Source organism: Delphinus delphis, chromosome 14, assembly GCF_949987515.2.
Source record: "Delphinus delphis chromosome 14, mDelDel1.2, whole genome shotgun sequence".
NCBI classification, from domain to species: Eukaryota; Metazoa; Chordata; class Mammalia; order Artiodactyla; family Delphinidae; genus Delphinus; species Delphinus delphis.
In genome coordinates, this window is record NC_082696.1 from 41,904,339 (window position 1) to 41,912,048 (window position 7,710).

The window sequence follows — 7,710 nt, forward strand, 5'->3', positions numbered from 1 at the left end:
CCAAATGTAACCCTCTCAGCATCTCCCTGTGGTTAGACTTCTTCCTTTACTTCCTTACATTAAACAGGATACACCCATGGCTTTTCCAACTTACTTAGTGACATTTTGACATGAGAACAGAGAGCAGATCAACTAGGATTAGAATTCCTAAAGGCCTCCTACTTTGTTGGAAAAGAAAAATCTTCTCTGTGGTAGAATTTGTTACATAAAATGCTGTCTGTAAAGTGGAAGATATAACTAACCAAACTGCCTCTAACCTGAAAGAGGGTAGCATGCATATCACTCAGGTGGGGTGGGCTTGTAGGGGAAAGGGATCAGGCCTTTTTCCAATATGCAAGTATTGGCTCTGTTTGGACCAGATCAAGAGTAGTTCCATTGAAGCTTAGCGAGATTGAGGAATATGGCCAAGCTGACAGCCTAGCAGGTGGCAGAAGCAGGTGTCAAACCTAAGTCTGGCTGACTGCAGAGCCTGTGCTCTTTTTTGAGCACCCTCTCTCCCCCCTCCACCTCTCCCCCCAAACCTCCACCCCTAGGTCTCTGCCTCATGCTGGCCTGGACGTGGCACTGCCTTTGCAAGGCCATTGTCTATTCATTCTACCCGTGGCATGCTGGCTGGGGGCAGATACAGCTCTCTGTCCGCTGAATAGGAACTTGACTCTTAACACCTTTAAGGTTTTCTCTGAATTTCCAGGAAACAGATTTCTGTAGGATGGAGGCGTTCCCAGGACAAGCTTCTTAGAGAAATACATCCTCCGGGTTTTGAATAACCACAAATGACAAATTAAATTCTCTAATTCAACTTCTTTCTCAAATTTCTACTGCAGACCACTCCCTCATAATTTTCTGAACGTTAGGGAAATGAAAAGGTGGCAATTCCAGCATCAAGGAAGGCAAGCTCTAAAGACACAGCAAACTTTTTTTCCTTTTTAGTTAAATGCATTCTTTCCCCTTCTTTCCAGTTTTTTATTTTAACCTCCACAGTTATAAACAGGCAGAGATGTAAAATTTTGACAAGAAACAGTTTCAAACGCATTGGCCTCTGAAGGCTAAAGGACTCCAAATTAAATCAACTACCTTTTAAATTACTTCATCAAATCATAGCTTAACGAGAACATGGCTATTAACCAGAACGGGGTCTGTGTATCTGGGTGAATCAGAGCCATTTTATCTTTTTTTTCCCACAAGCTTTTGAGTTAGGGGTTGAGCTGTGCAACCTTTCCTTCCACGAGGATTTTCACCCCCAGGAGATTTCAGGAGAGGCTGCCACCCCCTCTGAGGTCACCCAGGACCTGTCTGTAGCCCTGACGACAGGATGTCACTCTAAGTCTTCACAGCTTTAGACTGTGGAGAGGCCGTTTAGAGGCCGTTTCCACTGCATTTCCATCTAACTCTGCCCTTTGATGTCTGTGCTTTGCTGTTTACCGTCTGCTTCCCTGGATAGCCTGCGCCCCTTGTCTCAGAAGTTTCAGTCAGCACACCCCCCAGACGCAAACAGGCCCAGCTCCTGTCAATTCTGCCTTCACATCTGTCACCTCCTCTGCTCCTCTGTCACCACCTTGGTTCAGGCCTTGTCACTTCCCACCTGGATGACCTCAGAGCCTTGAAATGGTCTACCTCCTTCCTCTCTCACCCCTGTTCCTCACGGCTGCCAGGATGCTCCTTCAGTCCAGACCCCTGCTGACATGCCTTTCACCGCTTTTTATAACTTTCAGGATGAGGTGCAAACTCCTTACCATGCCCCCCCACCCCCGGAAAAAAATTTAAAAGCTCTTTCCTTGTTCTGGCGCCTGTGTCCTCATCCGAGCGCCATCCCTCGCACCTTCCTCACCCTGACTCCCCCTCCAGCCCTGTCCTCAAATTCCCTCTCGTTTCCAGCCCCTCCTCCCTCCCCTCCACCCGGCCAACACATAGGCTTCAGCATCAGGCTTGGGAAGCCTTCCCGAGCTGCATCGCTCTGCACGCGGTGCCCCTCCCACGTGCCCTGCTCCGCTCAGACGCCATCACTGGGTTTGGCGTCACATGCTTATCTACTGCTTTGCCGGACTATGAAGAACCCGGGGGCAGTGTCTTACTCATCCTTGAATCCCAGAGGATGCCGAATGCCTAGCACAGAGCAGGTATTGAATACATGTTTGGATGCTTGCTGACCAAGCGTCTCGCACCTCCTCTTGCTCCGAGGATTCCTCCCATCTTGGACTCTGCTCCCCGGCTCTTCAGTCCATACATCCAGCACCCTGGCAAAGGCCTTTACTCCCTGCTTTCACGGACAAGTATAAAGCGAGGACTTAAATCTCCCCCCTCGAGGCCTTTTCCTTTCCCCTTGCTTTGGTCCCTGGTGACACTCCATTTTTCAGACATTTTTAGCCTGTTGTCTATTTAGGAGACTTTTCCGTCCTTATCTTTGAATCTCCAGGATCTGGCCCGGGACTGCCTTGTAGAAGATGCTTGATCAGAAGGTAAAACACATCTTCACATCCAACATGAAGAGTCTAAGGTCAGGGAGGTTACTGACTCACCATCGTCACATAGCTGCTGTCTAATGCAGCTGGTGTGGATTATATATATTCTGACTCCAGTCCCCTGCTCTGTGCCCTAGAACACCCTGTGATATTGGCGTGTGTGTTCTGTTTCATACTAATAATATGAACTTCTGAGAGAAGATTTGGGAATTTGCCGTGGTTGACATGAGTCAGCTTTACAATATATGAGGATCAGCCTCTTTGTCCTCCTTCATTTCCTCTCATTGCTCCTGAAATTCCATTCTCCCTATTAATACTTTCCCAGAAAGTTAGCATATGTATTTTAAATGTGCTTGCTTTAGTGCTACACTAGTTTGTAAAGTCTTTATTTTAACTTAGTTTGTAGACTCCCTGTGTATTAGTCAGGATAAGCTGAAGTGCTATGAAAATAGACCCAACAAGTAATGAGTGAAACACAATAGAAGCGTCTTTTTCACTCATGTAAGGTCCACGGTAGATGTTTCAGATCAGTGGGGTGACAGTCAGATGGCTTCGTCTCCTTGTCATTATTCAGGCTGACATTTGGCTCTGCTGTCTTTAAACCATAGCTTCCAAGCTTGCTGTGTTTGTGATATCCCTTTATCCGAGAAACTGGAAGGAGAAGAAACACGGGAGAGGTGTGCAAGAGGTTTTATGGTCTAGGTCAGGACGTAAGGTGATGAACTTGACCTGATTTTCCCTGAGCTGTACTGGTTTTAAAACAGAAAGCTTCATATCCAGGGAAACCCCTCAGTCCTAGGACAGCAAGGACAGCTGGTCACCCTCCATGGAAGTGGTACACTAACCTCTACTCAGATCCCATTGGCTAGAGCTCGTCCGATGGTCACACCAGGCTGCAGAGGATGCTGGAAATGTAGTCCACCCGTGTGTCCAGGAAGCAGTCTTATAAATATTTCTGCATAGACAGTTGGGGAGTATTTCTAATAGCTATAAGCACTGAAACAAGGAGCCTAAAAAGTGGCTTATAAGAAGAAATAGACACAGAGGGGTGGGAAAAGGACCCAAAATCTAGATCAGGAGGGGATGGTTGAATAAAGCCTTTGTTGCTGATTATTCAACACATGGGGACCAGTTCCTGCATTTTCTACCAGGCCCTTAGCCAGGGTTTGTTTAGAGTGGAGGTTTTCATAATTAAGATGAAATACAATCTTGTTTCAAAATCTTACCTCTTTTCACGCACTTGTAGGTTATCAAGGATTCATTTGTGATGGTAGACCAGAACGACCTTCACTGGACTTCATCTACATGCAGCTTTCAGGAATACATCTGCTATTTCTGTTCTTGGAGAACCTTGCTTGATCATTGTCTTCTAGCAGACATGATTTGACCCATTGGTATTTAAATCCATCCTCTGTTAATCATAGCATCCTTTGTTGTGAGCTTTCTATATGCCAGCAATCTTGCCAAATGCTTCACTTACATTATTTCATTTTGTTCTCTCAACAACACTTAGGTACTTTAATTTTCCCTCTATTATAGATAAAGAAACTGAGGTTGATAGACGTTAAGTGACTGGTGCATCACTACACACCTCTGTGCTGCGGAATGAGAACTTAACTGCTTCCTGCCTCGCTCCAACGCCTGATTGCATGTACTGCACTAGAGAGACTCCTAAGGGGATTATGTTGTTAATTTGGGGATAAACTAAAATCTGCTCCAAGGATATTATATTTCTCTAGGATGGGATGCAAGGACAGATAAGAAATGCATGCTCCAATAATATGCTCGTTAGGTACGTCCTGTGTTACAATATATTATCTTATTTCTAGGAACACACTCATATTATCAAAACGTGTGTGTATGGTCAAGGCCAGAATCAGTCTGCAAATATTTATCATAAATATCATTTATGTAGTCAAGCATGTATATATATATAGGGGACACAGAGTTGTGATATCCTGACACTCCTCCCTACCGCCCCTTCCAAGAACTCAGGTATTAGTCCCCCCAGGTTCTGGGAATGTTGGCAGCTGACAGCTCTTTGCTTAGCTCCTCTCTGGGACTTTCCTCAGCTAGAGAGAGACAGCTTGCTCAAGGTCTTGCCCCTTTCCCGAGGGTAGCCCATACCCAATATGACTAGTTGATGCAAGAGTACAATGCCCTGTGTCCTTCGCCCAGTTTAGGACAACTTTGAAGACCATCTGTGATGGTTAATTCTGTGTTAACTTGACTGGGCCAAAGGATGCCCAGATAGCTGGTTAAACTTTATTTTTGGGTCTGCCTGTGGGTGTTTCCGGAAAAGATTAACATTTGAATTGGTGGACTGAGGAAAACAGATGGCCCTCCCCAATGTGGGTGGGCATCATTCAATCTGCTGAAGATCTGAATAGAACAAAAAGGCAGAGGAAGGGAGAATTTGCAATATATATATATATGTAATTGGTTCTTTCTCTTTGGAGAACCCTGACTTATACACAATGCAAGCTCCAGACTTCTGTGTAGGACTGGCTGAGGCCCCTGTTGCTATTGCACTGCAGATCAGCTTCTCCCTGTGACCACCTATGCTGCCTACATGCCTCGACAGGTGATGACTCAGAGCAATCCCCCCAAGTAAACTTTCCTGTGCGCCAGTCTCCATCTCAGAGTTGGCTTCTTGGGAAACCTCATTTGCATTTTATGCCATGTGCAGTCTCCGTAATCTATATAATCTTTATGATAAAGACTGGAACACAGATCCTTTCACACACCCCCACACACAAATATGTTCCTTAAATAAGCATAGATTATTCACAAATAAATTATTTGCTGCTCACCACTCCCTCTGCAGTGGGACTACGGAGAGGGCAATTCTGGGTCTGCAATGCGTCTCTGTGAGAGTGTGTGAATCTGCATAAAAGTGTTCATTTTGAGTTTTCTTTTTTTATATTTGCTATATCTCTTCCCTCCTGCCCCCTCTAACATTTATTATTAGACTGTGAAAATAAAACCAGGAATAGCAATAGGGACAGGGTCAAAAAAGGCCAGCAAACACGTGGTTGGGTAAGAGCATGGATGTACTTTAGCAGAGACAGCATTCTGTAGATTTCATCTTCTGAAAAGTTCCTGATTTTGTCTACTTCCCACCTTCTTCATTGTTTTCTCTTGGCTGCTTTATTCCACCAGACTTACCTAGATTACTACAGCACATCCCTGGCTTATTTCCTGTTTGTTGTCTTATTCCCTCCAAACAAATGTCCATACTGTTTGGATGATATGGACAAATATGTCCAATACATCCAGTGATCTGCACTGTCAATCTCACTTGTTATCCTGCTTGTTTAAATCTCTGAGTGGCTCTGTGGCACAGAGTGCTAGCTGTGCTCCAATGTTTATGCTCCCTTTCTCAGGATGAAATTATAATTAGGAAACAGTGGGTACGTTTGACAGGCTCCTTTGTTTTTGATGTGACTACGTGATTAGCTCTTGCCAATGGAATGTTAGCAAACATGGTGCCAGTCACCTCTAGGCCACGGATTTTAAGAAATAAACGTGGTTTGCCATGTTCTCTTCTCATCTCTTCTGGCTGGAAGCAGATAAGACCCTAGGGAGCCACAAGATGGAAGGAGTCTTAGTTTCCGAATCACCATGTGGAACAGAGCTGCCCACTGACCAGACTCTTCTGCTTCAAACTATTACATGAGCAAGAAATCATTTTCTGTTGAGTTTGAGCCAAAATGCATATTGACATCTACCGGTTACAGCAGCTAACCCACCCAAACTAATAGACTGCTTGTTACTCTTATGAGCTATTTAAGCCCTGTAGTGTGGCTCACAAGCTCCTGCAGAGGCAGCTCCTTCTTGCCTCTTCAACCTCAGTGGGTAAGGCCTCAGGCTCTGGAGCTGGTCCACATGGGGTCCATGTTTTAGCTCCCTCATCGGCTTTGTGACCTTGGATAAAGTACTTGAGTTCTTTCTGTTTCCCCTCCAGAAGAAGATAACATTTGTCAAGAACTCTGAGAACTTACCCTGCTCCAGGGCTAGCTTGCCTTGCTTTCATGGATACTGGCAGAAGACACGAGACTCCTAGGTCAGAGGAAAAGGGCTTTATCATTCACAGCACGGCGGGTGACGTGAACTTCATGTTTGTATTGGTTCCCCTCATCCTCCAAGATCCCCAGTGCGATCCGATGCAACGCCAGGTTGATGCTGCACACGCAGTGCGTTCGCATCACAGCTGAAAACCCTGAGCTTAGGAATCCCAACTCTTTTTAAATGGCTGTGAGCAAATCTGCCTGAACTTTGCTCCAGCAGGAAACATTATCCTTATTATAATAGACAAATATAATAAACAAACCTGCTTCTGCTCTGGAGGAGATAAAATCTCATTCTGCCCAGGGAGCGGTGTCTCCCAACAATATTGCCTTCTCTTTGGATTATTACAAGGACTAAATCAGTTAGCACCTAGAGCTGTTTAGAATCATGCCTGGTACATAATAGACCTTCAATAATCGAGCTGTTGTTATCATGCCTCTCTATTCCACCTGCTTCTTTTTTTCTTTTTAATTTATTTTTTATTGCGGTAACACTGGTTTATAACATTATGTAAGATTCATGTGTACTTTATATTTCTACTTCTATATACACTACACCATGCTCACCACCAAAAACTTAGTTTCCATTTGTTACCATACAGTGGATTCCCTTTACCTTTCCCCTGTGGTAACCACTAATCTCTTCTCTGTATGTGTGTTTCTGTTTTGGTTTAAAAATAATGGTTAGATGCCACGAAGTAGGTGGCAGTGCTTTGACCGTATGCGTGTTGTTAGGTCCGAGGGCCTCTTCCATCCTTGTCCCTGGGTCAACGGGAGTGCTAACCTTCTCTCCTTTCATACAACACTCCACCTACTTCTCTACGTGAACCAATCTGAGCTGCTTTTACTCACTCAAACATGCCACACTTTCTTTTGCCTCTGGGCCTTCAAACTGATTCCTGTGTCTGGAGTATTCAACCCCGCCACTCACCCCATTCCTGCTTTTCCCTCACTTCTGTCCCCACCCATGAGCTTAGGTGCCCCTGCTCTGTGCTCACACCTCCGCTTACTCTCTTTCCCTCTCCTAGAACACTTGGCAACCCTCAGTGTTGATGTTGTTTACATTTCTTAAACTCCCCTGGAATGTAAGCTCTGGGAGGCTAGAGAAAATATGAAGCAGCAGAAAGGGCTCTGGCTAGCTTAAGGAAAAGGGAGAATTTATTGCAAGTTTTCTGAGTTAG

The 7,710-nt window shown here is 44.9% G+C and overlaps 1 pseudogene; it reads right to left on the reverse strand.

Moving 5' to 3' along the window:
- Positions 1 to 7,201: 7,201 nt before the first annotated feature.
- LOC132437476 (U6atac minor spliceosomal RNA) lies at positions 7,202 to 7,335 on the reverse strand (annotated as a pseudogene).
- Positions 7,336 to 7,710: the final 375 nt, after the last annotated feature.